A 15,936-nucleotide genomic window follows, 5' to 3' on the forward strand; every position below is an offset into this window, starting at 1 on the left:
GCTTCAACAAATGAAAGCCTTCGTTCGAGAAGAGGTCGCCCGCCAGCTATCACTGGTCCCTCAGTTACAGGATACTAGCCGTCTTGCTCCTGGCATGGCTCCGTCTTTGGCCCCCACTATACGGCGTGCCGTGCAAGATCACATCGCTGATGTCCTCCCGCCCAATCCTGTGCTGCCACCCAGCCCCGTGCCGGCGCAAGTAACGGCACCACTGTCTTACGCCCAAGTTGCGGCCAGGCCGCTAATGCCATCAGCATCTCTTTCCTACCTGACCGCTCCTTCCAACCTTCATTCGCTTTTGCCTGGGTCTGCATTCCATGTCCCTACTCCAAGGGTACGCCAACGCCCTACGAACCCTTGGCGTACGGCGGACAATCGGCCAATCTGCTACTCTTGCAGTCTGCTGTGCGATGTCGCACTCCTTTGCCGTCAACACCTTCCACCTTCTAGAACTGTCCTCTGGAACTACTCCTACGATACGAATCAGCCCTCGCCGAAAACCCCGCCCGATTCCGACTTTGTATCTCGCGACAATCAAACGTATACCACTCGCCGATCATCTTCCCCTCGTCGCCGTTCCCCGTCCCCGCTTCGCCAACGTTCTACCGGCGCTGTTGAGGGAGACTAATAGTCGCAGTTCCCGGGGCAAGAACTGTCTTGGTTCGAACTCTTCAAGTCCTCCGTGTTCTCCCGCAAACGTAATACAAGTGTTAGTCGAAGGCGTCGCAGTACTCGCTCTTGTCGACACGGGCGCTGCCGTATCCGCCATCAGTGAAGCTCTTTGCCGTCGTCTTCTTAAAGTGACCACCGCGCTTTCCGACGTTTCGCTTTGCACCGCCTCGTCACAGCGCATTCATCCCTCAGCGGCGTGCACGGTCCGTGTTCTCATCGAAGACGTCTTATACACCATCGAACTTATTGCACTGTCGCACTGCTCACACGACATCATCCTGTGCTTCGATTTCCTTTCCACTCAACGTGCCGTTAATGACTGCACCCGCACGGAAGTTTCCTTTTTACCTCTTTGTGATACCGTCTTGTGTGACGTCCCTACCCGGTCTGCAAAACTCTTTGTCGCCAATGACAAAGACATTCCTTCATTTTCTGCTGCCCTCGTTCCGCCCTCCTGTGAAAGCGTCACTACTTTGACTGTCTTCCCACTTTCCAACGCCGCTTCACACCATCCCTGCCTCCTGCTCCCATTTGCTGTTCTCAAGTTCGAAGATGGCCTTAGTGCAATGTGCGTCTCAAATCTAGTTTCGTGCCCGTCCGTCCTGCTACGCGGCGAGTGTCTCGGTCTTATTGAAGAACTTGATCCTGCGCTTCTAAATATTCTTCCTGCCACGCCTACGTCATTAAACGTTAATGTTCTCAGCTCTTAAGATATAGCGACCGCTTCGACACAATCCGATGTTCTTCAACAAGCTATTGACGCAGATCTTCCACTTGCACAACGCAATCAACTCGCTGCTCTTTAACAGAACTCCACTTCTGCCTTCGACCTTCCTCACACTGCGCTGGGTCGCACGTCTCTCGTTACGCAGACAATCCACACTGGTACAAACGCACCTGTACGAGAGCGTCTTAATCGCGTATCGGCCTCTGAGCGCCCAGTCATTTCTGATAACGTGGACGACATGCTTCGCCGAGGCGTCATACAGCCATCTAACAGTCCATGGGCTTCTCCTGTTGTTTTGGTCACCAAGAAAGATGGTTCCATCCGATTTTGCGTCGATTACCGTAGGCTAAACAAAATCACGCGCAAAGATGTCTATCCTCTGCCGCGAATCGACAACGGCTTGGACTGTTTACATGGAGCCGAGTATTTCTCCTCTTTGGACTTGGGCTCCGGCTACTGGCAGGTACCGATGGCTGATGATGACCGCTCGAAAACTGCCTTTATAACACCGGACAGCTTATACGAGTTCAACGTTATGCTCCTTGGCCTATGCAATGCCCAAGCTACTTCCGAGCGCCTTATGGACACGGTTCTTCGTGGACTCAAGTGGCACACCTGTCTTTGTTATCTGGTTGACATCGTAGTTTTTTCTACCGACTTTTGTTCTCACCTTCTCCGCTTAAAGCATGTCCTCACGTGTCTCACCGACGCTGGGCTTCAGTTGAATTTGAAGAACTGCCACTTTGCCGCTCGAAAACTCACTATTTTAGGCCATGTAGTTTCTAAGGACGGCATTCTTCCCGACCCCACCAAACTTCGCGCAGTTGCAGAGTTTTCGAAGCCAACCTCCTTGAAGCAGCGCCGCAGCTTTATCGTCCTCTGCTCCTACTTTCGACGTTTCATCTTAAAATTCGCCTCTATCATCGCTCCTCGGACCCAGCTCCTTGCCAGCAGCTCCAACCTTTCCGCCTGGACTCCAGCCTGCGATAAAGCCTTCGACATTTTACGCCGCCTTTTGATTTCGCCTCCCATTCTACGCCACTGATCCGACTACGCGTGCGGAGATCCACACTTATGCCAGCGGTATTGAGCTTGGTGCCGTCCTTACACAACGTAAGCTTGATTACAGCGAGTATGTTGTGGCATACGCCAGCCAAACATTGACGAAAGCAGAGTCAAATTATTCATTCACAGAAAGGGAATGTTTGGCCATTATTTAGGCCATCGGAAAATTTCGTCCCTATGTGTATGGCCGACCGTTTTATGTTGTGACCGATCACCATGTTTTGCGCTGACTGCCCTCTCTTAAAGACCCATCCGGTCGCCTTGTTCGCTGGGCTCTCCGTCTCCAGGAGTATTACATTCATGTCATTTATCGATGAGGGCTGAAGCACACGGACGCGGATGCTCTTTCCCGCTTGCCATTGCCTAGGAAAAACAGTCAGACGTTCCACCAGTGACGAAGAACGAGGCCAAGAAAGCATTAGAAACTATGAAATTGGGCAAATCAGCTGGAGAGGATAAGATAACTACAGATTTGCTGAAGGACGGGGGGGATATCGTGCTAGAAAAACTGGCCACCCTGTATACGCTGAACCTGGTGTCATCGACGGTACCGGACCCATGCAAGAATGCAAATATTATCCTCAATTATAAGAAAGGGGACTCTAAGGACCTTAAAAATTACAGACCAATCACCTTACTGTCTGTTACGTATAAGGTATTTACTAAGGTAATCGCTAATTGAATCAGGACAACCTTATACAGCAATCAAGCAAAGGATCAAGCAGGTTTTCGGAAACGGTTCTCTACTATAGATCATATCTACACCATCAATCAGGTGATGGAAAAATGCTTAGAATATAACCAGCCCTTATAAATAGCATTAATTTATTACGAAAAAGCATTTGACTCAGTTGAAACCTCGGCGGTGATGCAGGCATTGCGAAATCAGGGGGTAGACGAGCCGTACGTGAAAGTGCTGGAAGATATATATAGTGGGTGCACAGCAACCATAGTTCTGCATAAAAAAAGAAGGTCTTCTATATCGCCGCAATTATTTGCTTGACGGAAGGAAGTGGCTTCTAGTCATCCCGCGTCATCGCCGCGCCGAAAGTTGTGCTGCGTACCATGAAGACCCACAGTGTGCTCACGGTGGTGTATTGAAAACCTACACGTGCCTACGTCTGCGATTTTACTGGCGTGGAATGTACCGCTCTGTGCAACATTTCGTGCGCGCTTGCGAATCTTGTCAACGCCGAAAAACTCCTCAGAAGTCCCCTTCTTCGTTGCAGCCGTTACCCCGTCCTGCTACTCCGTTTGATCGCGTTGACATAAATCTCTATGGCCCTCTTCCTACTACTCCCGCTGGAAGCCGGTGGATTATCGTGGCAGTAGACCATCTTAGTCGCTACATTGAAACATCACCGTTACCCTCATCCTCTGCAAGAGACGTTGCTTAGTTCCTTCTTAACAACTTGATTCTTTGCCACGGCACTCCGAAGGAACTGCTCAGTGACCGCGGACGCGTTTTCTTGTCCGACGCTCTCGAGACCCTACTGAAAGAATGTTGCATCATTTATCGCACCGTGTACTTGTTACCACCCTCAGACGGATGGCCTGACAAAACGCTTCAACCGTACTCTGAGTGACATGCTGGCCATGTACGTCAACGACGTTCATTACAACTGGGACCAGGTTCTTCTCTTCGTGACATACGCGTAGTACAACATTACAATACAGACAACCACTGGATTCTCGCCCTTCTTCGTTATTTACGGGCTCGAGCCAACCTGCACAATGGATGCGCTTCCCTACCGCCCTGATGTTTCAGAATCGACGCCACTCTCGGACGCCGCCCAGCACGCAGAATAATTTCGTCAGCTCGTTCGTTCGCTTACAAAAAAAACCAGTGGCAACAAAAACACCATCGTGATACTGGCGAGGCGCCGTCATATGCACCCAACTCCCTGGTGTGGCGCTGGGTTCCTACCACAACCGCCGGCCTTTCAAAGTAGCTTCTTGCTCGGTATCACGGTCCATACCGAGTCCTTCAAACAACATCTGCTGTCGACTACGTAGTTGAGCCTGTTACGCCCTCTGAAGACTTGCGTCGCCATGGACGAGAAACAGTTTAAAAAGATCATATGAACCAAATCAAGCCCTACTACGATCCGTCGGTTTTTTCAGCTCCATACGTCGCCAGGATGGCTCCTTCTCTACCCGGGGGGAAAATGTACTGTGGTACTCTTCGTCTTCATAGCCATTGCCATGCATCGCGTGCTGGCGCACTCGAGGATGAAGTTGGTTGCTGCCTTGCTGATTCGCCACGCCTGACGCTCCGCTGCGAGTTCCTCCTGTGCACCTGGATCCATCTGGATTTACCGAATAAGCACACCCCGACAATATATATATATATATATATATATATATATATATATATATATATATATATATATATATATATATATATATATATATATATTAGTAAATGGCAAATTTTGCATGCTGGAGTAATCAGGTTTTCAACTGCGGTGCGATTCAGCGGGCCATCCAAGCGGTGGTAACTTTTATGAGCTGAGAGGCTAACGGTCCACTAATGACTGTATGGTCAGCTCCGGTGTCTACTAGGGCAGCGATTCTGCGACCGTCGATATCAACTTCAAGGTCACTTGTTCGCGTCCTCGCATTGCACGTGGGCCTTAGTGTCCGATCTCGGCTCCGTCGTTTCTTCAGGTCATGGCCGGGGCATACCGTTGTTACTTTGCTGGGCGGCGGTGTCTGCTTGCACTCTGGTCGTGTTGTCGTCGATGGAGTCGTGTGGAGCGGCGGCGAAATGGCTGTGTCGTCGTTAGTGGTCGTCTGCGACAGAAGATGTTCGTCTTTTCGCCGTTGAGCAACGTCACCTCCAAAGGTTGCTCTGTTTAGTTTCCCCTGCGTGGACTTGAGGAGCTTCCGCGCATACTCTCATCATAGGTACGGCCTGGCGACGCAAAGCGGGCCCTGTACGGCGATGTCGCCGCTACGCAGATAGTTGTCAATTTATTGTGGTCGTTCACCTGGGCGTGGTCGTGGAACGTCGACTGCAAATCCGCGGAGACCGATTCGTCGGTACGGGCAGTGGCGCAGAATGTGGCCGGCCTCACCGCAGTGGAAGCATAATGGCCGGTTGTTTGCAGTCCTCCAGGCGTCGCACTTCCTGGAGTTTGGGGGTCGTTGGTAGGCTTAGCGGCCGGGGGCCAAGGGGCGGTTTTCAGGAACAGGAAGGTAGCGGCGAGGGCTCGGAAAGTCATCACGTCGGGGCGCAGGGCGACGTAATGCACCAGTGTAGTTTATTGCTGTTGCCTCTTGTGCTAGAAAAGTCGCAGCCGTCGCTTGAGAAACGCCCAGCGCCTGCTGGACTGCTTCACGGACGACGTCCGTGAGCGTCGCCACCTGGGGTTGTTGCGATGATGGCATTAATCGGCGGAGCTCCTCTCGCACGATCTCCCGGATGAGGTCCCGAAGGTTCTCTCCGCTTGTAGATGCGTTGGGGTAGTGGCTTGAGTTGTCCGGTTGAAGTGGTCGCTCGTAATGGCGCATTCGGTTGTCCAGCGTCTTCTCAATGGTAGACGCTTCTGTTTCAAATTCCGCCACAGTTCTTGGCGGATTTCGCACAAGACCCGCAAAGAGCGACTCTTTAACGCCTCGCAATAAAAGTTTGACTCGCTCACCTTCGGTCATATTAGGGTCGGCGCGGCGAAAGAGGCGCTTCATCTCCTCAACGTATTGCCAGGACAGGCTCGTTAGGGAGTTGAAGTCTTGACTGAAGGAGGGCTTGGGCTCTTTCCTTTCGGACGACGCTTGAAAGGCAGTCAGAAACGCTTTCTTGAAAGTCTCCCAATCCTTCATAGTTGCCTCATGATTTTCGAACCACACTCGGGCGGCACGTCCTTGAAGAACAAAGTAGACTTGCCTAAGTTTCGCGGCGTCGTTCCAGCCGTTGAATTCTGCCACATGATTGAAAAGGTCGATCCAGTCTTCCGCATCTTCATCCGGTCGTCCACGGAAGCAGGGGGACTCACGGTGCTGGGCGAAAACAACCGGTGCTGTAGGCTGGGCCACTGTCAGCGTCGATGCCTATCGAGATCAAATGGGGTCAGGCAGCAGACCGTGTTCGGGTTGTAGGCCTTGGAGTCGGAGGCTGGCTCGGTGACCTGTAGGTTGGTCTTCCAGGGCGGCAGCAATAAGGCTGAGGTCTTCGCTTGAAGGATCAGGGGTAGCATCTCCACCAGATGTCACGTGGTGGTGACCAGAGTCGATGAGACAAATGAAGACACAGGCTTGATGGTACGCAAATTAACTCTTATTGGGCTGACTTGCGCCCGCAAAAGAACTAAGCAACTCGGCGGTGGCGATAGCAGCAAACGTTGTGGTCGATCGTCGAACAAAGAATGCCCAGCACACTCGTCAACGCTCAATTTAAAGACTGCGCACAACAATTTTGATAACGTCGCAAACAGCTACCAGCACGGGCTGGAACATTGTGGAAAGACACCCGAGTGGCCGGAACCTTCGAGACAGACCTCGGTGCATCTTGCGCTACAACGAAACAGATAAAGGTGTGACTCACGACATCGAGCAATAACAAACAAAGATTACGGAACTGATACGCGGTCCAGAATCAGAGTGATAAGCCTGTATACCGGTGGCCGTTAAAAAAACAACAGATACAATTTTGAAGGTTTCGCGGCAGTATCTTCACTTGGTATAACAGAAAAAAATTATTACTCATGGATATTCCAGTTCCTTGTTCCAACAGCACGGCAGACCGCACAAAGTTAACAAATTCAGACAGTTAACAATGTGAACAAGCAAAACTTAACAGACCGGAAAACCCCGCAAGCCTGGGGCCGTATTACAGATGGCTCACACTCACAATCACACTCACAATCTTCCTATTGGACAGCGGCAACACGGCGGGAGTGGCCGTCCTTTACATCATCGACGTCTGCTGTTTACGTCATGAACACACTTGAAGTGATGACGTTGGCTACGGGCCAATTGTGAGCGGGGGTTGTGAGCAACGCGAGCCGCTCACAACTTGTTTGTGAGCGCTCACAAAGGGAAAATGGCGGCGATCTATGCGGCGGCCGGCGTTCTCGTGAGGCGGTAGCGGCGACGCCCCGACGCGATCATCGGCGAAGGACGGTGTACGAAGACTGTTTGACGTGCTCGGTGAGATGTTTCGACGCTTGTTGCTACTCGAGAAGGATACAGTACAGTGACTGTGCGACGCGATGAACTGAGATAGGTGTGTGCGGCCGAGTGCGCTGTGTGTGCGGCGGCAGATAATGTGTGCACTGCGCTTTTTCCGAACTGCTAGTGGCTTCCAAGCCGCTACTGGCAACGAGGCGAACATCGGCTTCGCGCAGCCGACAGTTCGAAAGCGTTTGCGGCGGCGTGCAGCTAGGGCGGCGGAGAAGAAAGGCTTCCTTCGTCACGGCAGCATACCCGACGTCGTCGGGTTTGTCGACGGCACATCGGTCGTCTATGAGATGCCAACATGATTTTGGCCATGAACCTCCCTACGTGGGATCTTGGCATGATGCTTTCTCCTGGCGACACTCTCGGCTGCACACAGGCATGGCACAGATCGAGGCCGGCCTGCTGCGAGTCGTCGAATTCATGACACTGAGCCGCGCTGCTGTTTGCAAGATAAGTTAACGGTAGGCTCCACATGCCTCACATGTATTGCCGTTCTTGGGCTTTTATAAAAGCTGGAACATAAGACACTAGTACATTGTTGAAATGCCTACGTAAGAAACGAAGATGGGGATGCGTTTGTTTCATGCCTGTATTGAGTGGGAATGGGACATCATTTATACCGATATGAAGTGCAAGGCTGTCCATACAGCATTGTTGCTGAAATGTTCAATCACTCATTGTCTGCACGCCCATGAGTGTCATCGTCAGCAAAACCTGGCAATGAGCTACTTGATGCGACTCTTCCATTGTGTCAGTAAGACTGTTAGTTTATGAGGCTGTTGAGGTCGACAACGACGTGACGAAGAATGTGCTTAACAGCGTGCCATTTTCGGTTATGCTGGTGAGAGGGGCACCTGTTGGAGACATGGCTGCCAGTGCCATATGGAATCCCGGTCCGGACTCTCCATAACGGTTATAGAACAAGGTATACACCTCCACAAGGTTAATGGTGGATAACTGCATCGACGTGCTGAAGACCCGCTTCCAGTGCTTGCAAAAATACTAGAAGTTCCTCTACCAGCCAGAGCGTGTAGCATATGCCTTGTTGCATAACTTCGTTGGATGTCTTCCTGCCTGCCTGCAGACGAGGAGGGTGCTGCTGGCTTGGACAAGAAAGGGTCACATCTGTGCACTGGCTACTTGGAAGTGGGATCACTATTGTCATGCATACCTCTAGTGAAAAGCCATACAAAATCATGTTGTGAGCCTGTTCCACAGAACCTACCACCAGAGGCTGGCACAGCTGCCCATGGTGCGGCAACTGCTTTGGCGTCAATCACAGCACAGCAATCGGCCGTGATATACCACATGAAGCTGACCAACTCATCACAGGCAGCCAAGTGCAGCGTCTTCTCGTTTCATGTCTGTGCCAGAAACCTGTTGTGATAAAGATTCATCTTCTTGAACCATGCGTTAAAACACCTCATCTGTCAAGTCAAATTTGTCTTCGTACACCCCCCTTCACAGTTGCTTACAACCGTGTATGTTGGTGTTTGTGTGTGTGTGTGTGTGTGCATGTGTTTGAGTACATAATTAAAGTTTCACAACGAGGCAGCAATTGTGATGCCTATCGGAATGGGAAGTTCTCACAGAAGTTTTTTTAGAAGCACCTGTATCCACTGTGCAGCTTTATTTTCCTGCAGCATTTCACACGCTTGAATATGCAGCAGCAAAACCAACTTCCTGCAATAGCATCGGCAGTTATTTGACGTGCTGCACAATTGTGCTACACAGAGAGGACACACAAGAATAATTTTTAGAGCCTGTAAGCTGGCACAGTACTTATCGCAGGTCTGATATACTTCAGAAGCAATAAATGAAAGTATTGTGCATAAAACTGCGACCCAGAGGCAAAACACAAAAGATTAGTTGCTTAATGATTACAGGCTTGCATAGTAGTTGTCATAGGTTTGGCACATTTCAGAAGCAGTAAACAAAGTATGGCAGTTAACAGTGCAGAAACATGACACAAGTAGTGCTATGTACAATGTTTCCATAAGGTAGTCTCCATTAGTGAACCTTCCAGGACTACAGGCCTGCATATACTGTTAGGACGCATAGAAAGCATTAACTTAATGCTAAACAGTGTAAAGCTGACAAATTGAATGCATAATATTGCGAGTTTTAGTGCTCACAGTGATTGTAGCGTACGCAGAAAAACATCACATATGCATCAAGCAAATGGTGTGTGGGCAGAAGGTATCGCTCAAAAACAAAGCAACTCAGTCATGAGAATGAAGAAAAAAAATACAGAGCACACTACAATGAAAGCTACATCGAAAGCCCTGTCACGGTGGCACTGCAGTGAATGAAGGCTTCGGGTTCAGTCACGGCAGGGGTGGAAGCATTCCCATGATCATGTTCTTTCCTAAACTATCCAGCTACATACAAACAGATGATCATGCAAGGACAGAGCTTCATTTTGGCCTACACTACATGCTTCACAGTCGTTTTGTATTTCCTAAAGAGAAACAAATAGAACCACGGAGCCTGCACGTTGCACTTTCAGCACTTTTCTCATCGATACTAGTAGGCACCGTCCGAAAACACCTTCGCAAGTTGTCTTTGTCCATTTCCGTGTCAAGCGCTCCATGAAATTTTATCGCTGCAGGCCCTGAACTTCGACTTCATTCTATTAGATTTTCAGCATGCTCACGGCACTTGCACGGCACTTCGATTACCGACGACGCTAAAAAAAGCAGCACCATCTCGGGGAACAGCTGTTTGCTTGCAGGCCGCCATGTGCACGCCATAACGCCGCCCGCGCACCCTCGCGGCAACAAAAGTCACCTAATAGCAAGTATAACTACAAAACTAAGAACGCTTCAACTTGAGCTCAATGTTAATCAATACTAAAAATAGTATCTTGCCAAAATAAACCTTTGTTTGTTTTATTTATTGCGTATTAGTTGCGTCGTGTTAGAAAAAGTTAGGAGACGGTCCCTGCTCAGTTTTGTGCCACTGTGGCATCAACGTTTGCCGAGGATTCGGGACTACTAGGGCGGAGCCACGCTAAAAGTCGCTGGTAATTGGACGATTTCGCATATTCGTCACGATTGACGTCTCAAGGCTGCGTCACAGCTTCGTAATTTTGACGTCACGCTCACAAACTTGTGAGCGGAGTCCGTAATTCGGCCCCTGGTGAGTTAGCTCCTAAGCGAGGCGTATTGTTTCAGACTGCGGCCCCATGTTGCCAACTTTATTTCTGTGAGCCTAAGAGCTGCACAAGCTCAACTTTTAAATTATTATAGGTAACGAGAGCATGCGCAAGGCTCCCTGTAAAATATAACTTCATGGTTGCGCACTTAGAAGCTCGTTTTCTCTTAAGACCTTATGACCATTTTATAATTGCACTACTTCCCTCCGGAGGCGAAACGATCATTTTACACTAAAATTACCTTTAGCAATGCCGCAAGATATTTATGAGATATAGTATAGGAAATACACCTTAAAGCTGGCTACTTTGTAGGTAGTATGACTTCTGCCATTTAAACCATGCAGGGCATTTGAGAAACATTGTGAGATATGGATGACATCTATAGGCATATTAGAAAGCCTAGATAGCGCATTTCCCCAACTTCGTCAAATAACAATTCTGAAAGCAGTAATGCTTCGTACAGCATGGAGAGTGCGAGTCTAAACGCAGTTTTATGAGCTCGTTCTCTAGTTTCACACTTGCCAATTTTCACTTCATATTGCTTCCTAAGCAGGCGGAGGCAAAGTGAACGAGAATATAAACCCATGCTTACGAATTGTTATGAAGCCTATTTCAAAGTTTAATTTCTGTTTTGATAGCCTTCTCAATGTGAAAAATTGGTTTATCTTTCTTGAGTGAATGACCGGTCATCATTTTTAGAGTGCATATTTTTAAAGATAGCATCCACTCTCAGCGCGCAATCAAGGATTTTATGCAGCCCTTGAAAATTTTGTTCCTTCCACTTTTTTCTTAGCTGATTCTTTTAAAAGCAGGTTCATTTTAGCGATATCTTTGTTTTGACGCCATCATACTTTGTAGCTGAAGTATTACTTAGCATTCAGTAAAAATGCGAAGAGAAGTTGCCTCATTAATATCCTTGCCTCTTCCATTTAGATCCTCACGTTTGTACACTTCGCATGACACGGTCTGCTTTTTCAACCTACACAAAGTCTGCGGCCGCCTATGCCAACCTTCGTTAAGGACAACAAGCCTGTACCGATCTTTGACTCCTATATAAATTCGGCTCAATTATGGACGGTCGCTAAGCCTGAGGTGAAAAAAAAAGACCAGGCCTCTGTTATGAGGCTTGAAACAATGAGCAATGTCAAATTTATTTTGAGGCGCGAGACAGGTCACGAGGACGGAACAAGCTGAGAGAGTGTTTATGGAACTAAAAATGAGTAAAATCTTCAACGAATTCTTCTCTGAATCTATTTAGTTGCTTGTATAGGAAAGTTCCACACGGTTGAATTCGTTGGATGTCATGTCTTAGAAGAATTGGCTTGCCATCGACCATGAGGCAGAATATTTCTCTATAATTTGGCAACTCAATCAGTGAAACAGCTCAAAATGACATTCGACGCCAAGCTCTAATTCTTTGAAGGCGCGTGCGCACAAAGGTTTCTTTTGATTGAAGCAGCTGTGATAAATTTAAAATTTTCGGTAACGGCTCTTGTGTACGGATACAGCGCATTAATCTGTGTGAAGGAAAGGATGTTTTAAGTTAACTAATATTTAAATTGTGCACTAAAGTTTTAAAGGTGTGCGACTGGCAGTTTCATGTAATTATCTTTGTAGCTTATTAAATTTGTAGCCTCGCTCTTGCTATGTTGCCTTTTTAACCTTGGTCAAATATAGCACGTTTATTGTCGGGAAAGAGGATTTAAGCACTTTATCCTCTCAGCCGTACAAATTAAAGTTATCTTTACCACAAATCTCAAGTTACAACCGTATGAAAGTGAACGGACATGTGCTGAAGTTCCCGTATGAAGTGGACGTTGACTCTTGTATTCTATTTGCTATGCCAATCGGTGATGACGACTACTTTGATTTCGGTCTTTTGACCTCCGATGTCTTATTAAATCTCAGTTTCTGCCGACAGCGTTTTTCTTTTCAGTGCAAACATAGCAGTCTTGTAGCAGACACTAACTTCTATACACAATAAATGCTTCCTGAAGGGTCGAAATTCCCCGGAATTATACTTCAAACCTAATAACTTTCGCAGCGCCAGACATCTGTGAGTAGCAGCATTACAACTATCCCAAGGGCTGTTTATTTGTTTATATACAAATCTCTCACCTGCCCGATTCATGATCTGTCCGTAGTCGGAGCTTGAAAGCTGCACATAAAAACCGCTCAGCCTACACAGCTACCTCCAGTGTAGACACTGAGCGATATGATATTATAACACTCTTTATGCGCCCAGGTATACGCAACGTTTCTGAAACCACGGAACGGTGCACACGAACCAGGTGGCACTTCAAATTATACCCACTTCTTCTTCCTCCAATCATGAGTTTCTCATCGTCATTGTTCCATCTGGTTTTTAAAAAAATAAAACTAAGGGCCGCCCAGTTGATGATTTCATGCGGTAAAGCATTTTTGTTCTTTGAGTCCCTAGTGAACAGAACAAAGTTACAACTTTGGCTTTACGCAGGCACATCCCGTTCTTCTCCTGCTTTCTTGCTTTCTTGATGCACATACGATATTCATAGACAATTTATAGTGAGGAGAGGCGTTTAATTTACTTTCGAATCGAATAGTCAGTCTGCGAAGTGCAAAATAAATAATAAGGAAACGAGACATATACATAGAGAGTGACAAACATTTTCGTTTCAATGTATTGCACATTTGGCTATCAATCAATGCTCAACAGCTATACAGTTGTAAAATTAATTCCAAATGGCACGTTTCGAGCTATTAAAATCACTAGGCAAAACTCGTTGTTCTAGACCAGGCGAGAATACTTTACAAAATGTGACAGCTGACAATATTTCGAAAGCGAAGCTGCTTTCTGGAGAATGGTAATGTAGGCAAATGATTAGTTGGGCTATATTCAGTATATGTTCGTTTACAGATAAACCAACGCGCCAAGCGGGGATACCAAAACGACATACATGGCTCTGAACTCCCGACTTTATTCACGGCAGGATAAAGAAGGAAAATTAAGCGCCGCGGCAACTGATATCACAAGACAGATCTCCAGTTCTGTAGCTTAGCGATGTTCGTATTTCATACAATAGCTCGGAGAATGTATCGCTCCCTATGTGACGCTAGGCTTAGCGAAACGTTCGCAGTATATGTTAGCAGGTTCTTACATAGTCGACTGAGTGGGATGTATACGAACATCGTCTTAACATGCATCTATTTCCTCGCTTTTGCTTGAGAGCAGATTATTGTCTTGCCGACTGATTCCCGTGCTGCATGCACCTAAAGCGAATAGCGTTGAACCTGCGTTTACCAAAAAGGGTCCAGAAAAAACATATTCCTGTATTGTTAATATCACGCTGATCTTCCTTTGGATCATGTTGGAACCACTCAAAAGCTAATATGAAAAACCGTTCTTCGAATACATATCTGGTCATTCTAAAATCGCCAAGTGAGGCCTTGCTGTTTGCATCTTTCTAGCGTTTCTCTCTAAAAATCATTAGATAGATGAGCAGAGGATATCCGTGTTCTCCAATTCGCTCGAACAACCTAACACTGCTTAACAAATTTAGAGTAATACTGGTGTACATCTGGGGAACATGGAACGGCAGGTACGCAGAAGTTAGCCGTTAGCACTTATGCACTCACGTTCAGTGATGCTATGACAAAAGTTGTTTCCCGGCTGAAGGAACAGTATTTACTCAGTACAAAGGAGATTGTCTAAAATTTTTATAAGATGTGTAATCATCCATTACGCCTCTGGTAAAGCCTACGACCCCTGGCTTATAAACACATCGCCGCTGCTGAAGCATCTCATCCAATGCGGGCGTGTGGTTGTCGAGATGTTTGAATTGTTAAGGTTGGCATTTCTTTAGCTAACAAGCAATGAAACGTGCTGATTTATATGGTTTATATGGAGGCTTATTTGGTTTTTCATATATCTGTTTTCTAATTAGGCGTTATGCAATAAAACTATTTGGCTGTTTTGTTTCCCGCAGTGTGAGCAGCTTGATTCATTGTATGGCGCTACGCTTTACGTCTGTGAACTTCGAATAATAAAGGTCAGTCGTGAGTTCAGCGCTGAATATTTCCCTCCTTTATCTTCGTACTGGTTTTCTTGCTGCTTTTTCTTCCATAAAAAAGTCGTGTTATCGCTTTGTGTAGGTGAAAACTATCATGATCACATGTTTATCCTGACGCACAGCTTGAAGTTCGTCAAGGCTTGAAGGTGGGCAAGTGGGGTTGCGTAACTCAGAATCGCGCTACAGAAAATCAGTGAATAGTAGAGCTCATGTTGGTGTCCGGGTATTTTGTCCGGTTCAGCGCGCGATTTTCACTTAATGACAGCTCAAAATCTCGAAATTCTTATTCCTCGGTCTAAGTTTAATTTAGATGTGATTGGAGTGTTCCTGTGAGGCTTCTTTATCACACACATAAAAATCCATTCAGAGAGGGCCCCAACTTAACCTGCGTAATTTTCCTTTCTTATATTTGTGCTGCTGCGATGAGTTCAGCAGCCATTGTTCTTTCATTCATGTGAAGCTGCAGTAAACGTATCAGTTAGATTTAACTGATGCATGTAAGTATTTTATTTGCATAACCGTAAAGATTCAATTCAGTCTGCTTGTACAAAATGTCTCCATGCGGTTACTGCCGCCACCGCCGAGTCAGGCAAGTGTAGTGGTCTCCACTTGCTGGGAATCGGAGCTTTCTGTAGCATTATGCTGACCCGCCTTGATTACTTTCATAAGAGCGGTCAGGATTTCCAACTGGCCGGCAGGGGACTGAAGCATGGAAAATAATAAAAATGGATTGTGTTCAGTGCATTGCCTGCCACACTTTATTACACTGATGTAGCAGTGATGAAACAACGAACGTTTCGCAAACATGTGTTCAGAAATATTAAAACCAGCGACGTGATAAGAAGCCGCCTGCTTTTACGGCTTGAGTACACCTTTATATTTATTGTTTTTTTATGCCCGCATAGTTGCCTTGTTCTTCCTGCGCTATAAGAACAATACGCTACCAAAGCTAAAAAAAAAAAGCCGATCATGGATGCTGGTTTGATCCCAGGATTAGTATATTTCTGTACTAAGCAAACCATTCGTTCGTCTTAATACAACCAGGTGGATGGCCCAAGTTATGACACTTGTCAAGAAATGCTTCT

This window comes from Amblyomma maculatum, chromosome 3 (assembly GCF_055883805.1).
Source record: "Amblyomma maculatum isolate TAMU_Amacu chromosome 3, ASM5588380v1, whole genome shotgun sequence".
NCBI lineage: Eukaryota > Metazoa > Arthropoda > Arachnida > Ixodida > Ixodidae > Amblyomma > Amblyomma maculatum.